This window comes from Eublepharis macularius, chromosome 1 (assembly GCF_028583425.1).
Source record: "Eublepharis macularius isolate TG4126 chromosome 1, MPM_Emac_v1.0, whole genome shotgun sequence".
Classification (NCBI taxonomy): Eukaryota; Metazoa; Chordata; class Lepidosauria; order Squamata; family Eublepharidae; genus Eublepharis; species Eublepharis macularius.
In genome coordinates, this window is record NC_072790.1 from 64,300,162 (window position 1) to 64,325,443 (window position 25,282).

The 25,282-nt window shown below is 43.5% G+C and overlaps 1 protein-coding gene across 1 annotated transcript in view; it reads right to left on the bottom strand.

Moving 5' to 3' along the window:
- Window positions 1-24,983, bottom strand: part of COL21A1 (collagen type XXI alpha 1 chain) — a 140,904-nt gene extending 115,921 nt beyond the window's left edge. Inside the window, exon 1 of the mRNA XM_054987749.1 lies at window positions 24,852-24,983. The gene's annotated coding sequence lies outside the window, so the exon portion shown is untranslated. The remainder of the gene's footprint in view (window positions 1-24,851) is intronic.
- Between the last annotated feature and the right edge of the window lie 299 nt (window positions 24,984-25,282).

Below are 25,282 nucleotides of genomic sequence, written 5' to 3' on the forward strand. Positions count from 1 at the left end.
CGTATTTCACAAACCACGAACCACAAACTTCGCCCAACTGGGGCAAGTTCGCGAACTAGTTTGTGGTTCGTACATGGGGTTTAAATGCTCCTTTCTGTGCTGCTTAGCAGCAGCACGGAAAACAGTGTTTAAACCCGCGGATCAGCTGCTTGTCAGGGAAATCCCCCACAAGCAGCTGATCATTTAAACAGCGGGGCTTGGCTAGGCAGCCAGGAGTTCCCAGCCGCCCAGCCAAGCCCTACCCACTCTCATGTTCTTTGAACATAAGCAAAGAACGCTTTTTGTTGTTCTAAGCATCTCTTTCTAGCCTAAGCGCACCATGGTTCTGCCTCCATGTACTTCGCAGGGCCATTCCAAGGACAGATGTTCATGATAGTGGTGGACTCCTTCTCCAAGTGGTTGGAGGTCGTTCCAGTATTCACCATGTCCACTGCCACTGTCATTCGGGTACTCCGTCGCCTCTTTGCAACACACAAACTTCTAGACACTATCGTGTCCTACAATGGGGCCCAGTTCACGGCGGCAGAGTTCCAATGGTTCCTGGCTGACAACGTTATCCAGCACATCACATCTGCTCCATTTCACCCTTCGACCAATGGGCAGGCAGAGCGAATGGTGAGAACGACAAAGGACAGTCTCCGCAGGATCACACGGGGGACTGACATGTGTGATTAGCTGCGTTCTTACTACTGCAGCATGTAACGCCCCACTCCGCCATGGGGCGTAGCCCAGCGGAACTCCTGATGCATAGAAGGCTCACTACCACACTCGACAGACTGTATCTGGACCTGTCACTGGAAGAGCCACAGCTACCCATGGGAGAACGAAGAACATTCCAACCAGCAGATTTGGTCTACGCCTGGAACTATGTCGATGGCCCAACCTGGTTGCCGGCATCAGTGCACAGAGTGACTGGACCAGTGTCTTATAGGGTGCTCACAGTCAATGACAGGGAGTTGCGTCGCCATCTGGATCAGCTAAGACAAAGATGGCCAAAAAGAGCAGTGGCAGACAGACATCGCTGCGGCCAGCGCTCTGGAACTCATGGCAGCACCCAGCGCAGAAGGGACTCCTGTGCAGCCAATTCCAGATCCGCCAATGACTCCGCAACCAAAGGCAAACAATGCTATGGGGAGTTCTTTGGGATTGTGTTCTGGCCCTGCCGCGGCACCAGCACCAGAGTAATATACAGCCGCAGAGTCACACACTCCTGCGGAGGGAAATGGACTGTGGCGTTCTCAGCAGAAGCAGGCTCCACCCCACTATCTAAAGGACTATGTTTGTCACCAAGTTCAACCCTAACTTAGGGGGGAGGAGTATAGCGTACTGGGAGCTTCAAGAAAAAGGCTTTAATAGCAAGGTTCTGTACAGCTGCATTCCGATTGGCTGGGTTGTTGAGCCAGCCAATCAGGATTCCCCTACAGACTAGCAAACTAGCAAATAGGTTTTCTGGATACTGGGTGTTTGCTATTAGTTGGATTTAATTGTGGGCGTGTTTTGGTGGGTAGTTGAGTGTTGTATAAATGCTGTTTGATGTTTGTACTCTGAGTGGTGATGTTCCTGTTAATAAAAGAGTTATTGGAAATCACTTGAACTGTCATACCCGCTATATAATAGTTTTACTGATACCAGTAACATTAGAATACTACAAGCCAGAAATCTGGATCCCCTTCCCCACACTATTTTCCTCTTTCCCTCCTCTATTTTCCTCTGCATCCCCTGTATTCCCTACCCCACACTATTTTTCTCTTTCCCTCCTTCTGACAGCCCCTATAGCCTCCCCCCTTCCCCTGCTTCTTTCTTTTCTTCCCACTCTTATCTTTCTCACACAGGGCTATGGCTAGGGATCCCATCGCCTGCTCCCACCTTTGTCCCCCCCCCACTTACCTGGCCAGGGGGGGGGGAAGGCCTCCCAGGGCCAGTGCAACATCACTGATGTCATCGCACTGCCTTGAGAGCGCTGCTGCACTTTGCAGTGGGCCGATTTGAACCTCAAATGGGCTGAACTGGGCCTGTCTGGGGCCAAATTGGCTCACTGTGAAGCATGTGCGCGCTCCCCAGCCTTGGCAGTCATTGTGCCAGCAGGCCCATATGCACAATGGGAATCCCAGGAGCACTGGGGAATCCCAGTAAGCACTAGGTCCCCACCCTCCAACCCTGTGGGTGAGGGAACCTGGCAACCCTTTTCAACACTTGAAAAGGCACAGGGAGAGGAGGGGGAGAAAACAAGAGTGCCTCAGTCTGCCATGCTGCAGCTCCAGTCCATCATAGCATTTGACAATGTCCAGTATCAACACAGAAGCAACTGAAAGACATCTCTGCCATGAAAAAAAACTTAAAGTGTTTCAGGTAGGTATCCATATTGGTCTGTATTAGAAGAGCAAGATTCAAGTCCAGTAGCATCTTAAAGAGCAACTAGATTTCCAGGGTATGGACTTTCCAGAGTCAGAGCTCCCTTTGTTGAGCTTCAACTCTTGAAAGTTCATACCCTGGAAATCAAGCTTGTCTTTGAGAGCCAGTTTGGTGTAATGTTTAAGAATGGTGGAACTCTAATCTGGAGAACTGGGTTTGATTCCCCACTCCTCCACTTGAAGCCAGCTGGCTGACTTTGGGTCAGTCACAGCTCTTCCAGAGCTCTCTCAGCCCCACCCACCTCACAGGGTGATTATTGTTGTGGGGATAATAATAACATTATTTGTAAACCGCTCTAAGTGGGCACTAAATAAAGCATCTCAGTAAGCTGTGGTTGTATCTACTATACTGGCTCTATGTATGCTGAATGCATAGTATGACATTAAATCATCCTCACAGAACCTTCTGTAAAAAAAAAAATCTAGCTCAATTTATATACTTTATACACTAACTAAGACAACAGTCCTTGGAATAGAATTTATTAATTAGAACTGACTTTTTGATTATTATACAGTGACAACTGCAGTAATTGTTTTTGTTTCTTGTTTCTCTCTGGTGTGAACTGAGCAAATTTTGCCCCTACTTTGTAACATTTCAGGCTTTTTGTTAAATTCAACAAAACATGATTAATGTATACATAAACAAAAATAAACAGTTTTAAAAAGAAAAGGTGCCTATAATACATTTGCAGAGGACCTACAATGTGCCCTTTTCCAGAACACAACTAGTTGGGCTTTCACTATACATCTAAGCTCATCCTGCCTTACAAAACAGAAATATCCCAAACATAACCAGAAAATTCTTCCCAATTTCAAAATCAAAGTAACTCACATTCAGAGATACAAGTAATAAAACAAGATCTGTTCTTATTCATTCTATCTACTTTACAACCTGAGACTTCTGCATCCAATTGGTTCTTCTAAAAGGTACTATAGTTTCTAGGTATCCTTTTGCTAGCTTATCTTCCCAGTTTTATAAAGCTGAAGCAGTGGAATTTCTATCTTTCCTCAGTTTTCCATAATTATGTTAAAAGGTCACTCAGATTAGCCTGCATCCCAAGAGGAAGTTAACACTTTTCTCATATCGTATCATGACGCAAACAGCTTTTACAATCAAATCCAAAGGCCATTACATTCGGCTTATTCATGAAAAAACTATTAAAATCTCACTTGAATGAAGCATAATCCAGATCTAGAACAACAAGATACTGGTTGAAATTCATTTAATTTTTCTGAGAATATAAAGACACGAATACATATACCATTTAAAAAGAGAGAGACAAAAGATAAAACATGGCCTTATTATAAGGCATTATCTAATTTTGTCTCCCAGCCTGCCAGTTATTCGTAGTGTGCCAAAAGCTGAATATTATGGCAGATGCACAAGGTCAGGATTGGAAAGGATGCTTTCAAAATTCTGTGGAATTTCTTTCTTTGGATTTGGTTAGATCCAGCACAAAACTTCCACTTGCTCCCAAGTTCTTGTGCAAGAAGAAGCACAAGGAAAAGACTGTGGTAACCACCTGCACTAAGTCGAACTTACTGTAGCCCCACTTCTGCCTCTACTTGTGCAACATCTTGTGCAACCAATTTCTGGGTGCTATAATTTATAGGACAATGCTAAATGTTGCACATGTGAACTGCACTAAGTCCATTTATGTTTCTACTTGCACATCGCTGGATCCAAGCCCTTATTTCTGAAAAGAAACGAATGCGTTAAGAATTCAACATTGCTTCAAGTTTTGCTTGCTTGCTTGATTAGATTTTTAGCCCTCCCTCCCCGCAAGCAGGCTCAGGGCGGGTTACAATCAATCATAAATAAGTTACAATCGATAAAACCAATAAAATAACATCTCAGTGCAAACATGAATATCAGCATTCCAGATGGGGCACCCTTCCCCCTTTTCCTGCCCACCATACAAAAGGTAAGAAAAGGGTGGAGGTGTGGGTTGGTGAAACTCTAACTCCTCAGGCATGTGGGGGGGGCAGATGGACCATATGCTCCCCCCTCTCACTGGCAGGAGACTAGCAGGGAGGCTAATTTGCTTCCATTTTTGCTCCAAATTTCTCCGTATGTTATACAGAGGACTGTGTAGACACCATTGGTTGCAGCTTTTAGTTTTTTCAGTTCATGTCTTGTTCCTTCCTGTATATTACTGATGCATTAGTGTCTATTGATAGACTATCACAAGAACACAGTACTGATGCAAATATACCAAAATGCAGTCATATGGACAATCACATCAACTTTGCTTGGGAATGCAGATATTTTATTATATGCAGCAGTAACATACATAAACAGAGATCTTAATGAACAAATGAAATGGCAAAATATGCATGCTCCAGTTATGGAATTAATTTTAGAAATTCTCCTCTACTTAAACCAGAATTCAGGAGAAGTGGAACTCAGCACAGAGACAACTTCCAAAACAATAATGGAATGCAATGGGGGAAATTCACTCATTTCTATGGCATGCCTCCAGGCACTAGAAGGCATTAAGAGAACCCACAGGCAGCAAGATATAGGCATGCATTACTGCAGTGTGGTGGTTACGAATGAGCTGTGATCCAGCATACCTTCAGTTCAATTCTTGCTTCAATGACGTGGCCTCAGGAATGTCATTGTCCATCAAGCTTAGACAGAACATGGGTTGTAAGCATAACTGAAAAGTAGTGCGCAAAGTGTTCTGAACACTTAAGCTACATAAATACTATGATTAAGGTACACAACACAGGGCCTCAGCCTCTGATACTGGTGGATTTTGTTCTGCTATAACAACATGATAACAAGCAACACCAGAATACACCCTGGACATCCCTTCATTTATCATCATAGAGACATTTCAAGTTTGAAATGGGAATGCAAGTGAGAATTATAACAAGTTATTTACAATTTATAATTCTACCTTGATCCCCCAATGGGGACCCAAGGTAGCTTACAAAATTCTCCTCACCTCCATTTTATCCTCACAACACCCCTGTAAGGCAGGTTAGACTAAGAGTCTGTGACTGGGCCGAGTTAACCTAGCAGAACGTAGATTTGAATTTGGTTCTCTCAGATCCTAGTACAACATTCTAAACACCGCACCATGCTGGCTCTCCGTTTTATTTTATTTTGGATGAACTAATAAATGATAGACTTATCATGCACTAACTAATATCTGGACAGCAAATTCATTTATCTGTATTGTTGTTGCAGCAGTTAAGCGCAGAGGTGGCAGAAAACAAGGCTTTTACAGCAAAAGTCCCCAAACTCTGGTATGCTCTTCTTAAGAAAGATATACAACATCTCTTTCAATAGGCATTTGGCTGAGTTTTATGTGCTTATTTTTTGTGCCAATTGACTTGTATTTGGGTATTCTATTAATGGCTTCACTGACTATTTAACTGCTTGGAGCTTGTGAAAATTTAATACATGTAAATAAATAACTGACCATAGCCTAGTGGGCTTCGTATTCCATTTCATCGGGGGAAATTGATTAGGTGGGTTGGTAGTAATGTTCTCCACTGAAAACTATAGAAACCATCTAAAATGGCAAGAATGGAACCCATACCACTGAAAAAATGGGGGGGGGATCACTGTGACAGATAGAGCTTTTATTTGTAATATGACTCAGTAAAGACCACTGAACCCAAAGATTACTTGTGTATAACAAAGAAACTTTGTATTGAACGCCAATGTTTGAAACACAGGAAGGTCTGTATTTCTAAACACAGTTTGTTCTGGCAAGGAACATCAACTGTTGAATTTGACCCATTTTAAGATTACTTTGTGCCAGATGAAACTGATAATTAGTCATTAAGATGGCAATGGAGGAAAGCCTTAACCACAGCATAGGCGACCGTGGCTTGATATGCATGATTTATTGGAACATGAATTATGTACCATTCCAGAATCCAGTCTAGGATGCTGGCGGTAACAACCACCTAAGTCAATGGCTCTCTGAAAACCAACATAGATGTTATTTCTCTCTTTATCAAGGATCATAGAACTTTCTTTCATAAAGTAATCCAAGTAAAATAAAACGGACCTTTGGACACTTACCGTGAAGGGTCCTTCTCCTCTGAGGAAAGGAGGACATCTTGGGTGATTCCCACCATCCAATCAGGGAGGCAGGAACTAACTTTCTTCCTCTTCCTGTCTAGCCTGTGGAACCACCCTCTCTTCAGTTCAGGTGACTCCACAAAGCAGTAACATTGAATTTATCATTCAGCAACTGTTAATACTGAGAGAAAAAAACACCTGTTGCATTAACATGTACTGTAAATAAAGCATAACCCGGAGGAGGTATAAGAATGAGGCAGCAGGGTAGAGAAGGACGGAGACCCGGGGAGGGCAAGATGTCCTCCTTTCCTCAGAGGAGAAGGACCCTTCACGGTAAGTGTCCAAAGGTCCGTTCTCCCTCTGAGGCGGAGGACATCTTGGGTGCTCCCAAAGCAGTTTCCAGTTTCTGGGTGGGATGTGGTCTTCGTCCATGATCATGCACTGCAGTACTTTTCCACTACAGTCGGTGTCCGCTGAATCATATAGATTCGATTTGTAGCATCTTAATAAGGTCAAGACTGACAAACTTGTAGCCTTCTTCTACAAAAGTGTTCCCGTGTAACGCTGCACTGGTAGTAGCATTGCTCAAAGAGTGAGCTGGTATTCCACAAGGAACCTCTGCGAAAAGAGTTTTTAGGAGTTTCGATAGTGTATGTTTTGCTATTGGCACCTACTGCTGCTGAAGACATTTTCTTCCCTAAACTGAGATGAGATATATTTAAGAACAGTAAGACTGACTTTCTAATTTGCACTATTCGGAGCAGAGGCCTTAATCCTCCTTCTGACATCTAGACATCCTCCTTCTGACATCGTCTATTTAGGGTACAAGTATAAATATGGTAGCCTTATCTCTTGCAAACTATGCAGTTTGGAATACGGTTTTGGAAGACAGCACGAGGCATCACCTTACTATTGGGAAAGATACAGAGTTCAGGTCTGACTAAATCTTCTGTCAGACGCGACCATAATAAGGAAGATAGTCTTCATTCTCAGCCTTCTCAGGGGAACATCCTTGACTGGTTCAAATGGATGCTTGGTCAGGGCTGTGTAAAATGTCTACTGAGTGAGGGCTTCCCAATAAGAGTGGTAAATTCTGAGCATAAACTGTTTTCTGAATGCTAGGAGAGTGTTGGTCACCTCTCAGAAACATCCCCATCTTAGGAAGGCGTTCCTTTCTATTTCCACACGGTTAAGCAGAGTAAGTCTAAATGAGGGAGCCAAATTGGTCCCTGCTGTAACTTGACCGAAGAGGTGGAAATATCACCATCTGTTGGAGGGTGGAAAGGCATGGTCTGTTACTAGTAAGGGTAGTAATACATAGAGGAGGCCTAATGGCCACTGCAATGTCAGGGCATCTGCTTGTGAGTAGAACAAATCTTGTCATGTACCCCGGTAGTTGATGGCTGTGTTGGGGCGCACACAGGTTCATGAGGTGTTGTGAAGTGCAATGTTATGAGATGTTTCTTAAGGGACTATTCCCATTGTCCCCTCAGCCAGTCTGCCCGGGCATTGGATATGCCTTTGATGTGTACAGTTCTGATTGAAGCTAGATGACCATCCTCCCAGGTAAGTATCCTTGCTGCCACCTGTGTCACTTCAAGGTCTTGAATATATTTTGTCTGCAACCTTGTCCATACAGAGCTCTGAACTGGAGCAGGGCCAGACAAATTGCTCCCCTTCCTACATCATTGATAGGGAGACATGCCTAACCTGATTCTTACACCTGTAAATATTTGTTGTTCTCGAGGGATCATGAATCTTTTGCTTTGTATTGGGTTGGTGACCTTAGCTCAGATGGGTTTTGATCTGAAGTGGTATCTGAATGGGAAGATCTGTCTTCTCCATGATCTGTTGTTAATGAGATCTAAGAAAGGTCTGAAGTGGTCTTGCCTATAGACGACCCCAAAGGTATTGCATTGTAGGTAGCAACTAGCAACCCATCAGTTTCAGTAGTGTTGTGAGAAGTGATTATGCACTCTGATGACAGTCTCAGTCAGCAGTTTGGTCTTCCTGACCTTTTCTTTGGCGAGGGATAGAAAAAACCCTTTTGGTGACTGTGATCTAACCCAGGTGTTCAAGCTTGTAGGGACTGAATGGTGAATTGAGTGTTGTGGTGAGATTTTCTCTTGAACCGATCAGGAGATCATCTGGGTACAAGTGAACATGAATACCCCCTGTCTCTGAAACATATGATGAGGTTGATCATGAATTTTGTAAATACTCTCGGTGTGACGGACAGGCCAAAACAGGATGGCTCAGAACTGCCAATTTTTATTTTTAATTTTTTTTTTTTTTTTTTTTTAAACATAAAATCTTAGATGATTTTGATGGGCTGTCAGAATTGGTACATGGAGGTATGTCTCTGTGAGATCTGTAGATGTCATGTGTTCTTCTGATTGATTAGTCACTGCGACTGAGCCCAGAGTCTCCACTCAGAAGTGATATAATTTGATAAACTTGTTCAAAAAACTTGAGGTCTAATAACACCCTCCAGTCCCTATTCTTTTTAGGGACTGAGAAGAAGATTGAGTAGACCCCTTTCTGGAGGGCAGCTTTCAAATTGTATGGAATAGCCTTGTGAGACTATGTGTAAGGCCTGCCTGCTTGTCAACCTAAGCTTGATGGTAAAGAGTAGTTGGCCTCTCACGGGACAGCTAGCAAGTTCTGTCTTAGAGATCTGGGTATTAAGGTTGATCTCTTTCCCCGTGTGGAGAACTGTCTGTTTGATCTTGGGAAAAGGTAAGCATTATCCCCACAATACAGCTGGAGAGCTGGGACTGAGAGGACTGGTTTATCCAAGACCATATGGAAAGTTCATGGCAGCAGTGAGAAGTAAACCTGCAGAGGACTGCATCACTGTTCAGTTATTTAACCGCTATACTACAAGTGTGGTCTTAAAAAGACCCCCCTTATTAAAGGGTTGCCTAGATTAACCTCAGGATGGCCATTTGGAATCTTGTCTGGACCTTAGTAGTGCGTGTTATGAATAAAAGGCTGAGGTCCAATGGATCTCCTCTCAGATTGTTTGAGTGTTTTTGGCAACACATTCTTCTGTCCTAGGTCTCAATCTAGATCTTTCCCAGGGCACCCCCAAATAGCTTGTCTCTCTGAAAGAGGTAAGCCAGGATGATATTTTTAGAGTGTGAATCTGCTGGCCATGCTCTTACTCAAGTGTGCCAGCTTGTCACTGCTGTCAAGACCATAATCCTAGAAGAAAAAGGTAAATGTATCCAGGATGATGTCTGCCTTGAAGGTATTGACCCTTACATTTCTGTTTGCCCATTCAATGGGGGCAGCTATTGTTGTATAGGAGGAGTTGGATCAGTTTCCAGATCCATACTTCTGACACTCTTGAGGCAATAGAGACAATAGCTGTAGCCTTAATAGCCATGGTCATGGCCTCGTGAGCTCTTGTTAGCATGGCCTCTCTCTTCTTGTCTAAGTGGTCTCTGACTGATCCTTACCCATCTTCTGACCAGAGCCCAGATGACTGAAGAGTAGCCACTGGAGGTTCCATCGCAGGTACCTGCAACAACTCATAGCAAAGAAAGGTAGTAAGTACAGTTTTTTGGGGGGACCAAGTTTGAGGATTATTAATTGGCTTATGGTGTAGAACACTCAGCCTTGAACCTTCTCCACAAATATTCTGGAAATGGGAGGACCTTTTCTGAGGAACCTTCACGAGGAAGTGACTCGTTTCCCTGGGCTGGATTTGGTATTCCCAGTCTAAGGGTCCTACTCCCCCAAGGCTAATTTTTACAGCTCTAAGGCTGAGAATGTCTTAGGTGTAAATTCTGGTAGACCTCAGATTCTGACAGCTGGACTGACTGCTCTGGTAGGGATATTTCTTCCTTTGCCACATCTGAAGGAATTCATCCTTCTCCCTGTCATTACAAACTCTATCTGAGGGTGATCCCCCTGCTCCGTGGGGATCCCTGACTGATAAACGTTGCAAACTGCCTTATTCTGACTCAGACCATCGGTCAGTGTTATCTCCTCAGACTGGCAGCAGGTCACCAGGGTCTCAGAAAGAGGTTTTTCTCCTCATCTACCTAAACTCTTAAACTGGAGTTAATGGGGAACAAACCTGGATCTTTTGCATACAAAGCAGAAGCTCTTCCACAGAGCTACAGCCTTACTCATGGAGGGAGGAGGAGGTAGACACCACACCACTATTTCCTCTCTCCTGGTTAGTCTTAAGAGTTAAAAGGTTCAAAGACACCGGCAAAATTGCGCCCTTTATACATTACCCATCTGACAGGGAAAGGCAGGGCTAGATCCTGTTGTAAAAGCAGGGCTAAATCCAAAGGGGAAAGGCCTGCTGTAAAATCTCCAGCCAGGAGATTGGCATGGGCACATTCACATGGGGCCAGGGCTGAGGAGATTCCTGGAATCTTTATAGGGCCAAGGTGCTTCTGACTGGTAAAGTAACAGGATTTTCTCCCTCACAGCCAGTCTAATTGTTGACAGGAATTCTGGAGGTATAACACGCTCGGGGGAACACTTACGTGGCCCTCCTGGGCTTGTCGGCTGGAGCTCTGGGTGTCTGGATTATGTTTCAGCTGTGTTTCTCCTGCCAGGAGATTGGCAAGTGCGTTGCGTTGTTTCCCGCCAAAATTGAGCTCCAGCAGGTGGCGCTGTTCTCAGCTGGCTGGCTGAGGCACGCTGTTTGAACAAGCTCCCTCTGTGGAAGAGGGGGCTGTTGAGAGGCCTGCGTCTCTTCCAAGGCCATTTCCTTGCCGGGGAACACAACACAGCCTCAGAGGCATGTTGGTGCCGGCTGGGCCTGTTCCCGCCATCGGTAGGACGGCACTCCATGGGAACAGCCCATATTCTCCTTGCCAGGGAACCCATACAGCCTCAGAGGCATGCTGGTGCTGGCTGGGCCTGTTCCCGCCACCGGAAGGATGGCTCTCCGTGGGAACAGCCCAAATTCTTCTCCATGAAGCTTTCCTCAGAGTCCGATGACTCTCTAGAGACCATCTCTTCCTCTTCTTTTCTTTCTTTGGCAAGAGGAGTAAAAGAAGAGGAAATGGGAGGAGAGTAAGGTAATGAAGCAAGTAAGGAGTAAGGTAAAGAATGATTTGAGGAAGAAGAAAGATAAATAAGAGATAAAGAGAAAAAAAGGCAGCAGAGCTAGTCTGCTGCAGAACTGCTCTCCCTGGAGGCAGGAACAGAACTGAAGAGAGGGTGGTTCCACAGGCTAGACAGGAAGAGGAAGAAAGTTAGTTCCTGCCTCCCTGATTGGATGGTGGGAATCACCCAAGATGTCCTCCGCCTCAGAGGGAGAACAGCTAATCAATATGGGAGAAAGCTGACATTCAAAACTGATTAAAAAACGAACAGTATGGCAGCTGCCCTTTGCATGGTTTTAAGACAGACATTTGGAAGTTATTGTCTTTGACATGCATGCAAATTTTAAGTAAACTAATTTTGTTTTGCCATTAAAAAAGCATTAGGACAAAGGTCTCTAACCTCTTTGAGCCTGTGGACACCACTGGAAAAAGTGCATTGCAGTTGTCTAGCCTCATTGTTACCATGGCATTGATCCATGTGGCCAGATCAGCCAAGTCAAGGTCGGGGACCATTTTCCAGGCTAAACTGGAAATCCCACAGGGCAGATCCCATACTGGTAACTGGACTCCAATAGCAACCTTTTGAATCCATGAGAAATAATTTGAACCAGACTAAAGCATATACCCAGATACCTACTTCTGCCTCCAAATGCTTCAACCAAATGGCATGGCCCACTGTATCAAAGGCTGCAGATAAATCCAGGAGGAGCAATGAAGAAGACCCTTTGTCTCCATTCAGATGGAGGTCATCAATTAAACATTTCAGGGCTGTTTCTGTCCCATAGCCCAGCCTGAAGCCGCACTGGAAAAGGGTCCAGAGCAGATGTGTTAATCCAGAAGATCTGGAAACTGCCTACTACTGCTCTCTCAAACGCTTTACCAAGAAAGGGCAGATTAAGGGCCAATTATCACCCCATCATTTTTCAGCAGGGATGGTTGATCAAATAGTGGATGCATAACTGCCTCACTAAATGACTGACAGAAGGTGCCCTGAGGTATTGATTGATTTATGATGGACACCAGGGCTGGCTGATGTCTTCCTTACATGATTGTAGCAGCCACCCTGTTAAACAGAAAGAGTATAATAACAAAAAATGTGAGATACATATGGACTGAACAGGTTGCTCAAAAACTGTTAAGCAAAACTCATCATCAGGCACTTAATGATTTTCACGTAAATTGGGGACTCTTCAAATATTAGACAGTTTGTGACTACTAAGAGCCAAAACACACGAGAAGAAATACCTAGGTTCAGCACGTGTTCTCTTACCTCAAAGTTTGCCGGGATCTGTAGGCGTCCTAGAAGCTTAAAGTTTAGCATTTACAGAGCAGCAGGAAGGGAAATACAGGCGCCTGAATTTCCCTTCCCCTTCCTGCTGCTCTGTAAATGCTAAACTTGTTCTCTTATCTCAAGGTTTGTTGGGAAGTGTAGGTGTATCGGAAGCTTAAAGTTTAGCATTTACAGAGCAGCAGGAAGGGGAAGGGAAATACAGGCGCCTGTATTTCCCTTCCTGCTGCTCTGTAAATGCTAAACTTTAAGCTTCCAGGACGCCTACAGATCCCGGCAAACCTTGAGGTAAGAGAACACGTGCTGAACCTAGGTATTTCTTCTTGTGTGTTTTGGCTCTAACACACAACATTCTAGAAACCCAAGAACACAGACTGCTGTCCATGCCAGAAATATGACATCTCTAATAGGTGGCAAGTACATTTTTGTGATATTCAGGGGTTTATTTAAACTCAGCAATTTGTATTAGCTTGGAACTATTTTTCCTCACAGTACCACTCCCTATAAGCAGAATATCTTATTAATTTAATTTATTCAATTTATAGTCCGCCCTCCCCACACCAGTGGGCTCAGGGCGGATCACAACAAAGCTTAAAAACACACTGCACAATAAACCAACAATTACCATTAAAAACATAAATAGTACATAACATTAATTTAAAAATATACTACATCTATATAGGTATAAAAACAGAGAGCATAGCAGCACGTTAGATGCTCACCTTTCACCATCTATAGAACATTTTTCAGCAAAATATGTGAGAGATGGGAGGTGATATTGAATGGGAGGATATATAGTTTAACCCCCCACTAAGGGGGGGCACCGCCTAGCATCAACCATGTGCCTAGCGGAACAGCTCCATCTTGCAGGCCTGGCAAAATGCTAACAGATCCTGCCGGGACCTAGTCTCGTAAGACAGAGCATTCCACCAGGCTGGGGCCAGGGCCAAAAAAGCCCTAGCCCTGGTCGATGCCAGGTGGGCCTCCCTAGGGGCAGAGATCTTTAATAGATGTTTATCGCTCGACCGAAGGGTCCTCTGGGGCTCATATGGGGAGAGGCAGTCCCGGAGATATGACGGTCCATCCACATAGGGCTTTATGGGTTAATACCCAAACCTTGAACCTGACTCGGTGCTCCACCGGAGTACTGAATACAACAAGAGATGTGTATCAGGAGTATGCAAATTTACATGAAAACATCAATTAGTGATTGAAAAATCAGTAACCAACTCATGTTATTTTAATCTCCCTTTTATTCTGATTCTGGAATTACAAATTCTGGATGAAGAGGTAGAGGTAAATACATTTAATTTGTTAACAAACATAGATACACTGGATATTAATCTCACTATCAGCAGTACTTTATATTCCCCATACAGTGTAGGGTTAAGTCGTTGCCAAAAAAAAAGGGGCATTAAGATCAAGGGGAAATTAATTCATATTAAGACAACAGTTAAAAATATAGGTCACAATCCAGCCTGGCAGCCCAATCCTGGGGGGGGGGGCAAAAGCAGGGAGCCAACTGAGGTTACACCAGAATATCCCAGCCTTACACCGGCATAACCCCTCCAATGATGGCACCTGGTTGCAGTGCTGCTCCACCACAGCCTTGTGCCCACAGCCAGGCACAGTCATAAGAGTGGTGCAAATCCCCGCACCAATGCCCAGGCGGGGGGGCAGGAGGCAGGGTGCAAGTTAGTCGGCTGCCTAAACCATTTCAGGTCCAGGCATGCCCCCATCAGCAGCAGAAAGTTATGCCGCTAAAAACGGTGGTGTAGCCTATAAGCACCCATTGTTCGGGATAACTCAGTTGCCCCCTGGCCGGGCCCAACCCAAGTGGCCCAGCAGAGCATAGGATGCCAACTATCACAGGGATCAATCCACTCTTGCCTCTGCGGCAACCAAGCCCCCTCCCCAGTAGCCAATCAATCCTCCATCCACCCTACATTACCTCTGGCCAGGACAGCTGTGGGTAGGGATGTGGCTGGAGGCTCTGCCCAAGAGCCCCCTGCCGTGGGGACTTAAGAGCGTGAGGCAGAAGAGAGTACACACAGTAGTGGGGCAACAGTGCACAGGGGGAACTTTGCGAAATTCAGGGCATGTCTTGCACTGACACACAAGAGGAGAATAAAGTCCAGAATGGCTGACTAAAAACTACCACCCAAGTGGCCTTCCAGGTTTCCCATCTCCTGAGTCCTTGCTCAAAGACGGGTGAGGGTGCACCAACAGGTAAGAAAGACGTGAGGAGCCAGCTGCCTGGCTTGCTCATTCACACTGGCCTCCCATCTTCCCTCACCAGCACCCCATCTCCACAGATAAGGCTTGCTAGGGAGCAGTTGCGGCCCCTGCCCACAAGCCTACACAGTCCACTCCTGACAAAGAGGCAGACAACCAAGAAGCTGTGCTTGACACAGCTGTAATGGGAGAAGAGCTTCCAGGAGCCCATGCCAGGGCTCCATTCAAACTCCCTCAGTCAGGCTCTCCCCTCAAGCAGGGGACAGAGCACTGGGTAACTGCTTACTCTCACAACACCCTGTCGACAGCGGGCACACAGACTGGCTATGCCTTTTCCTGCCACTCATACCACTGTCAATAGCAGCCACCCAGCAAATGATGAGTTCTGCCAGCATTGCCCAGACAACTACGGAGATTCTCTCCTGGCCAAGCCATGCTGGGTTCAGCCTGCTGGCGCAGCTCTCCTGCTAAAGTCCTTAAGGAGCGAACCAGCACTGCCACAATTATGTGAGCATGTGGGCACCCAGCTGACCTCAGGATTGGACTGTTAATATTCCTATTTATGCGTGTTTTCATTTTCTGTGAATTATACAGAGCAAGCTCCCTAAATTAGAGGAAAGCATCCCTGCCCTTTGTTCAAACATTTATTTATTTGGAAAATATAAGCCACCTCAAACAGGTCTCTTGGCAGGCAGCACATACAATTAAAACCAAGTCATATTTTCTATATAACATTCTTATGTCCATGAAGAATCAGACAAATCCAGAATAAGTAATGAATGTTCATGAAGAATCAGAGAAATCTAAAATAAGAAATAAGTGCAAAATCCTATTAGAAAATTCAGACATAATACAAACAACCCTCTGAACAGGGATCCCAGGTTCCTGGTGCCCCACCAGTGGCAGGCAATCTCCTGGGGGTTTACCTGCTTACCCATCAGTCACTGGCAAACCAGTGGGAAATTTTCAGCCACCCAGAGATCGCCCGCCACTCGCAGGCACCCCAGGAACATGCGCGGTGCACATGTTTCCAATAGATGTGATGACATCACTTCCGGAAGTGAAGTCATTGAGCCGCCTGCAGGAGTGCTCCCAAACGGGTCCTGCGCGGACGGCGGGAGCACTCTCACAGTGGGCATGATAATGTCACTTCATCATGCAAGTGCCAAAAGCGAGTGTACACAAAGCACAGGCGTGAAAACACACAGAGAAGGCACAGGGCTAGTGCCATGTTCTCCCCACCCCCCTGCTGGAAGGGTATAGTGACCTTGCAACCCTGCCTCTGAAACATACTGGGTACTCCTGCGTTTCTTCCTCAACCCTCCCTTCCATGTATAACTGAATCGTCTCTAATAATACTTTGTTTGACTCATGTATCCCAGGAAACTATCATTAGCACTAACTAAGAGTACTTCTTCCAAGGCATTGCTTGTAACCAAATCTATTTTGCCCAGTTTGAATGTCAGTCAAATATAGTTTGAGAAAGCCAAGAAAAGGAAAATGGTAACTGCTACTGGAGGAGGGAAGTAGAAGGTGGAAGAGAGAGCATGAGACCACTCAGCCTATTCCTGATCTGTCAAACCACTGATGTGACATCAAAATTGAGCTTATTATGCCATTCGTGAGCAACACACAATTTTAGAGCTTCTAACAGGAATAGGACAGGAAATGAATTCACTCACTCTACGTAAACTTCATAAAAGATTTTTCTGGCAGAGAAAGATAACACAGCTAGTCCTGTCAGGTCTTCAGCTGTTAAAAGAAAAAAAAAACCTTCAACAGCTTTACTGGCCTTGTACATTAAAAATCCAGTCTTTTTTGCCTCTCAGCAATGTGACTGCATAGTAACCTATGCAAACAAGATTTCAGCAAGTCCTTGTAAGCAGGGCCTAGCGTATTCCTTTTCTCCATTTCTTCCACAATATGGATTAAGAAGGCAGAGATCTCACTGGGAGTAGAGAAGAGAATGGAAAGGGCAGGATTTCAGTAACTACAGTTTTAAAAAAAACTGCCTGCAACCAGTAGAATCTCTCCAACTCCTACAGCAACACAGACACAGGGATTGGATCTAGCAAGCTTTTTAACTTAATCTCACCTAATTTCTCTCATTTCTACAGTCCCCATCCCTATATGCCCTTTGCCCACACAGGTGATCCTCAGCATGACCTTTTGATGGTCAAAGGGGACCCCTCTTCCCTTTTTCATCCACTGGAATAGTTGACAGGATCCAACCCATTGCCTTTTCAATTTACCGAGATCACAAGCCCAAATTGTACATCGTTATCATTATTCAATATATATGGCAGAGCCATGGAGGCTGGAATCCATCTTCCTTTCCTGCATGAGACTTTTAAGTTACAGAGTTTCATCACTTGCCTGAAGAATTTATTGGCAAACTTGGGAAAGAGACTTGTATTTAATAGCTACCTAGACACTACCAGCCTCTATTATCATAAATTACCCTGCATCAGCCAAAGCTGCTGATGCTGAACAGCTGAACGGTAAAGCCATCAATACATCATCTGAAGGTCACTAGAGACCCTTGAGTGTTTCTCATTAAGTCTAAAGCTTCATTGTTTGCCATTTACTAGTATTTGCAGTTACAATGCCCCCATCTCATAATGAGTGTCTAGAGCAGGAGTCCCCAACATGGTGCCCGTGGGCACAACTTTGCCCCCCCCCAACACCTTTCCTTGTGCCTACTAACTGTTTTTAGAAAGAATATGTGGCAAAGTGGGGCTTTTATCCATCAAAGCTTTGATTGGCTGTGCAGATTTTTAAAAGCATTGATTTTGCAGAAGATGCTTCCACAGCGCAAAAATCTTCACTGTGTGACTGGAGGTAAGCTGCAACAGCCATTTTGTGGCAGCCATTTTATTGCTGTGCCCACCACACTGTGTCAAAATTCCAAATGTGCCCCCCACCTCCAAAAAGTTGGAGACCCTTGGTCTGGACAGCGACACATAATAGGCACAAATACAAAATAAATGTCTTCAAACTGATTGATACAAATGGCCATTCTATATCACAGACTGCATTAAAATAGATCTAACATTAAAATAACTTTTTAAAAGATACAGAAACAGAAATAGTATTTTGAATTTCATTTGGCATCTATTTTAAATACTGTCAAAACAATCAAAATATAAAAACAGAGAAATTACAACTTAATAGCCATCACAAAGATTATTCTACAAGATAACGTACGGAAATTTATTCTTATGCATCATTTAACTCAGTGAAAATAATGAGTTGTTTTTATAGCATTTATGAGCCAATCTGGAATGTTCCTTGTGTTAAGCCAAAAAATTAATTCACTTCACGAAGTCTTTGATGCTATAGTACTGAAGTACCCTACTTAAGTACTCCAAGTACAGAGAGCCACATCTGGCGAGCTTCGTATCATTCCATTTTCCTAAGTTCTCCACATTCCATTTTTTGTAAGTACCTGTGCAATTCTAAGCAGAAATGTGTGTGTTATAGGCCATCAAGTTGCTTATGGCAACTCTATGAATGAATGCCCTACTAAATGTCCTAAATGTTAACAGCCTTGCTCAGATCTTGTAAAGTGGAGGCTGTGGCTTTCTTTATTGAGTCAAGCCGTCTCATGTTCTTAAGTCAATTAGCTTAGAAAGGTATAACTCTGCATAGGTTTACACTGACAGTAAACAAAGCTACATTTTAATGGGGAATTGTGATATTTTTCAAACATTTGAATACATTTGCCTGTTCCTGCAATAAGTACTATGATCTATATTATGTAAATTTAACTGAGTATCTTGTTCCTCTATGACTTAATGTTGATCTTGTCACCAGAAAATGTTAGAAGCTCGTAAGTATTTAAAAGAAGCTCCTTTTATTTAATGATCTTGTACAACCCAGACTTAAAGCACTGGAAAAGGCCATGTAATGCATTTCCATATCCATAATGTTGGACTCTACCCCTATGGTGCAACAGAGCCAATTAAGCCCACAAAAAATCAGAGAGAACATGGGGTTGCAAGTTGAGCTTGCAATGACTTATGCAAGTGAGCCAAGTCACAGGCTCCATGGGAAGATGCACACAAGCAAACCCTGGGAATGCACAAATTTCACCTTGGGAAAATTCCATAGTCACCAGTGAGATCACTACACTGAACACCACCCATAAAAATAGCACCCATAACACAGCCACAACGTTTTTATTGAAGTATTTTAACTATTATGCTGCCTGTTTTATATTCCTACTGCGATCCGCTCTGAGCCTGGTTTTCAGAGAGAGTGGAATACATGTGTAATAAAATAAATAAATAGTAGGAACTTATGAGGGTATAACTCCAGTTTGGACTACAGTGCTGGAGTTGCCTTGCCCACTATGTTGTATGTTTGCATTACACCAAGGCCCAAGAGCTGGTGCACACTTGCAGCCATTCCTCACATTTATATCAGCTGTGCCTCCAGGATGGGGTTGCTGCTATATGATTTAGCCACCACTCTGCACAATTCCAGCAGCCTCTTAAAAGAGCAATCGAAATGGCACTCACCATTTGACTGATCTGGGACTGTGTACTCTGCTACCATGATTTACAGGAGCCCTTTTGCAACTTGTTATCTGGCCATGAACTGCAGCTTGAATAATGGTGAAGGCAACACATTGTTGTATACTAAACTAGTATGGATTCTCCATTCCAGACCGATAAAAAGAACACAGTAGTGAAATACATGTGGATCAAGTCAGTATCTCTTTTAAAGAACTGAAGAAAGCTTTAACTCAAAATACTCTTCTAGATGCAAAAGATTTCAAATCTCAGTGTAAGTATACAAAAGCTATCGAGAGAATGGGTATCAAGGCAAGGTTTACATTCTACCAATCGAATATGCACATTAGGAGAAATTAATGAAAGATTAGCTGTTATTTTGAATCCAACACTTCTTATCTCTGTGTGCCTAACCTCCTAGATTCTTTTGTCCATAGGTTCAAAGTCATTTTGCTTTAAGAAAAAACTTCATGTTTCTGGGGAGTTCACCAGGAAAAGACTGTTTTCATGTCAGTCACCCAAACACCAACATCCTTTTTCTACTATGCATGTACATCCTGGTTGACCCACAATTCCTCATTTTCTGTTTCAAGAGCAAGCACCACTATGCCTTACTCCAAGGAACCTAGAGGTTATAGTTCAGCAAAATATGGGAAGGGGGTCATTACGGCTCAGTGGCAGAGCATTTTCTTTTCAGACAGAAGGTCCCAAGTTCAACACCTGCATCTCCAGTTAAAATAATCACATAGTAAGTGATGAGAAAGACCTCTATATGAGACTCTGGAGTACCACTACCAGACTGAGTAGACAATACTGATCTTCATACAGACCCATGGTCTGATTCTGAAAAGAATATTAAAACACAGCATTTTCAACTTCTTCAACCAAATATCGTTCCCAAGACTCTTGAGAAGACAACATGAGAACACAGAGAGGGTTGTGCTACCTACAGGGTTAGTTTATCTCTTGAAGATCATGTGAAGAGTTTGATGATGATCTTCGAACACAAGCTGTAGCCATGATCTTGCATGAAAATTATTTTCTCTTAGCCCAAACACAGTTGATCTGGCCTCACTAATCCATGCAATTATAATCTTAAGGCTAGTTTACTTCAACACACTCTATATGGGGATACACCTGAGTGAGGGCAAACTGGAAATTACAATTATAGAAAAATGTGACTGCTTAATTTTTAATCAAGGCACATTTATATAAACACACAGCACCTGTTATAGGACACCTTCATTCACTGCCAGGCTCAGTTCAAAGTGATGGTATTTACCTCTAAAGCCCTCCACAACCTGGAGAACTGTATGTCCTGGTATGAACCTGCACAGCAACTACATGCCTCTAACCGGTTCTTAGACAGCATTCACACATCACTGGATATTATTCTATTGATGTGGTACAGCAGTCTTTCAAACTGGATCTTTCTGAGAGAACCAAAACAATCTAGCTGCAAACATTTGCTAGAATGTAGCAATAACACAATATCTAGTGATTTGCAAGTGCAGCCATACATTATCATCACAGGACTGTCCAACCATTCAACCAAGGGCTTTTCCAGTCACACTACGAACAGTTTAGAATGGTTTGCCACAAGAGATAAGGACACCAATATTACTGGCTTTTGGGAGGGGCTTGCGTATTGCCTTTTTATTGAAAAATGGATGGAATGGTTTATCTTGCTTGGATGGCAAATCGTTTGTGATGGTAGTGCTGTTTTTAGGTTATACTTTATTTTATACTTTATTTTAAATGTAAGGCTTAAGAATTAGAAGCAAGAGCTCAAAATGAATACCTCTGGATATAGCACATATATAAATTCAGAAGACAACAGTACTTCAAAGAAAAACTGGAAAGCGAGACCACAGCCATGGAAGACGGCAAGACCACCCGAGAGCTGGGCTTTAACCGCTTTATCACCCTCAGTACTCTGGCACCATCATGGATAAGATGCAGGTCACTGCAGACACAATTTTCTGGTCTTTATCAAGTGTTTGTTGTAATTCTTTGTTTTAAACTACATAACTTTTGTAAGTCACTTTCGGTGCCAATATTAGTAGAAAGATGGAGTCCACATACCCTCAAATGCCATTTTAATGGCCATCTTTCAATGGAAAGGTAGCACAGAACTTTTTAAAAATTAACCATAGGGTAAATTACAACAGGGAAAATACCACTATGTAGTTAATTTAATATAGAATAAGCTATGTAATAAGAATGTCATTAAGCTGTTTTACATGAAATGAGGAAACCCAAATAAATCAGCATCACTGCAAGCTAATTTTCTAGGAACATCTGGAATCCAAAGTCCTAGGACGCAAGTCAAAATCAGAAAAAGCCTATTAAGTCATGTTGCCCTGACCTTGCCAATATAACTTTCCTCCCAGCACTATATTGACGTATCCTGCCCTGTCCAATTTTCAGTGTTATGAAACTGCATGTATATATTTGCCAGGATTCCATACACTTTCCTACTCATGAACTGAGTGGCCAAGGGAACTCCCAAGCCAAGATTTTCCAGATGGTGCAGAAATATTATAGTTACCCAATGGAGTTATCCAATGACCCTTTTTTCCATTCTAGGTCTTATATTAAATGACTTTACCCATTTTTTTTACACCTGGGGTTCAGCCCAAAAGTTGAATTTAGAGCCTACTAATAGTGCAGGACAAGAAGAAAAATCCTACTTGAATGAAATTCGTTTCTGATGGAGTGGCATAATTCTCACCATCACAAGGGACTGAGCTTAGGCTTTGGTTCGTATCGGAACCAGGTCATTCCACAGTAATGAATGTGAAGAGGAGGAGGAGTAAGTTCCAATTTTCCCCACATTCTTCCCCGTGGTCTTACAATTTGCAGGAAAACATATTTCAAAATATAAAGCAAAATGTCCACTTCAATTCCTCCTCAACACTAGCAAAGAATCATTCATGAAAGGGGTTTAGATCTACAACCTCTAATGTCATTAACACTCAGGCAGACGTAATCTGCATCCATGCCCAGGGAATATGCAAGTGAAGCACATATGGGCAGCTAGTGAAGTATAGTGGTTAATGTCAGACAAGGATCTAGAAACCCAAACTCAAATCCCCACTCTGCTAAGGAAGTTCACTGGGTGACCCTAGGTTGGTCAATCGCACTCTAAGCCTAACCTTACCCCACAGGGCTGTAGTTGTGAGGATAACATGGAGAAGAGAATGATGTTGTAAGCTGCTTTAGGTTCCCACTAGGGAGAAAATTAAGGTAAAAAAATAAAATGTACAAAAGACATAGGCTGCGTCCGAGTATTACAAGCGCCAACTTCATACATGCCCTCACTCATCCCTTTGTGCAAGAAGCTTGACATAACTAATGGTTTAATCTGGTCCAATTCATTGTGTCACCTAAATGCAGACATCACAGTGAACTGGAGCTTGATAAAATGGAACAGTTGTAGGCCAAGCTTCATGTACAAGGGGGAAGAGCAAGGAATGTGCGTGAGCAGAACAAACTACGCTTGCGTACAGAGCTTCACTCATTGTGACATCAGAATTTAGCCACATAAGAGAAGCCCTGCCCAAATGAGCACAGAGTCGAATTTAAACTAAAGAAGAAACCAGTCACCCAGCCAAGATTTTGTTACTGTTTTCCCAAAATGAACAATTTGCCATACATCTCTGGGGACCACAGATCTGTGAAGCCTCTTCTATCACACAAACAAGCAAGTCTGTGGGACCTCTTGAAATCCAAGATGCACCGAATCCAATCCAAGTAACCACACGTAACACATATCTAGCTATTTCTTGATGCCACCACAAACCATAGCTGGAAAGCCTATGGTGGCATGGCAAGATGCAGCACAGGGCAAGCATTCCCCTGGCATGCAGCCTCAGAGACAGTTCCTCGCCACATGGAGCAGCTGCCAGTTGGCTTTGGATTTCCAACACCAAGCTGCCATCATGTGATTGTGTTAATCTGCCCCCTGGTGCCAATGAACTGAGCCACAATTTCATTCTAATGCAGACAGACTGCATAACAATAATACACGATAGCATAGCAGCAACACGTTGAGTAGCCAAGTTATGGTATTAAAATGAAAATAAAAATGGCCAACATTCCTGTATTCAAATTTCACACATACCGATGAGCCACCTTCTTTGCCAGGAAATAAATAGGTACACGTTTTAAAGCCTTTTACAGGGTATACCTCAAAATTGGTTGCATCCTTCCCTGAAAATGTATGCCTGTTTTCTACCGCTATTTCTCTGTGTCCCGTCAAAGACTTTTGAAACAACTGGAGAACTGTTATCAAATTTCCAACAATAACTTCCATGATGACCCATTTTTGCAGAAAACAGCAGCTTTTTCAGAAAAATGATTTGTAATGAATGAAGAAAGTGACTCAGATGAGTGAGGCTCAGAAAAGTGATAACCAAGGCTACAATCCCATTCAAACTTTACCTGGGAAACAAGTTGAAAATACGTGGCCTTACTTCTAAGTAAACCTGCCTAGGATCAAACTCCATGGCGAGTTTAAAGGAATTTTCTGAAGCTCAGCAGAAGTACTCCAAAAGTAGGAAAGCGTCTTTGGAACGACTAACGCTGTTAAGGTCTTGTTAGCATAATAAATGGCAAAGTGGAAACAGGCTCATTATTTCTAGACGCAGCCAAAATACCGTTCCTGGGAGGTTGAATGACACAACAACTAAGGCAGCACTTGTATGCATAACTACTTAGGAGTTCCGTGCCGCTAAACTCAATGGGGCTCCCATCCGAGTAAATATGCGTAAGGTCGCGCAGCAGGGAATCAGAGACGCCAAAACACCAGTTAATGTCGCAACAAAAGGAACAGACACGCATCACTATCCCCCCAAGAGGTCCCCTCTGAGTGTCAATGCCTTAATAAATTGCAGCAGGAGAGCCGTATTACGTTGCAATCCTGCGCATACTTACCTGGAGGCAAACCCTATTGAACAGAGTGGAAGTTATTTCCGAGTAGGCATGCAGAGGATCGCACTATTAGTGCAAAAGACGACTCCTTTAACATATAGATATTATCGTAACGCAAAGTTTCCTGACCTGAAGGTGTCACCAGATTTCTCTGTTGGTTTTTACCTTTGCAAAGACATAGTGCTTTGCAAGAGAAACGGATTCTTAAAAAAGAAACACGCGTGGCTAAGCTTGACTTGGAACGACTTGATAGCGTACAATTAGAAATAGCTAGATAAAACAGGAAACGAACGAAAGTATCTTTCATGTTCTGTCTTGCAACCCAAACCGCATCGGTTCTCCTACCTGCACAAAGTGGCTAACGCGGCTGTAGTATTCAACGGATTGCACCTAGATCCAAGTTGAGATAAGGACTATTGCATGGAAGCAACAATTAAAAAGCAGCCCAGACAGGAAAACTCTAATCAGCCTTCTCCATATTCCCAGATCCTTTTCTTTACCCTCTCTTGTTTCACCAGCTACAGCTTGTTAAGCAAATCAGCTTTTCTGCAGCTTTCCACAGACATTTTTCTTACTGGGCACTTGGCTGTGGGCGGACCCAGGGAGATAACAAAGCCCACGGGAGGGGGCGGATAGAGGAATCTGACAAGCCAGGCTGCGCCTCCATGCGGAGAAAGGCTTATGTGAGGGAAGTTACCGGTTTGGAGGGAAGGATTTCAAAGATGGATGTTGACATTGTGCACATTAATCACAGACGACTTTTAAGGCAGCCTGGT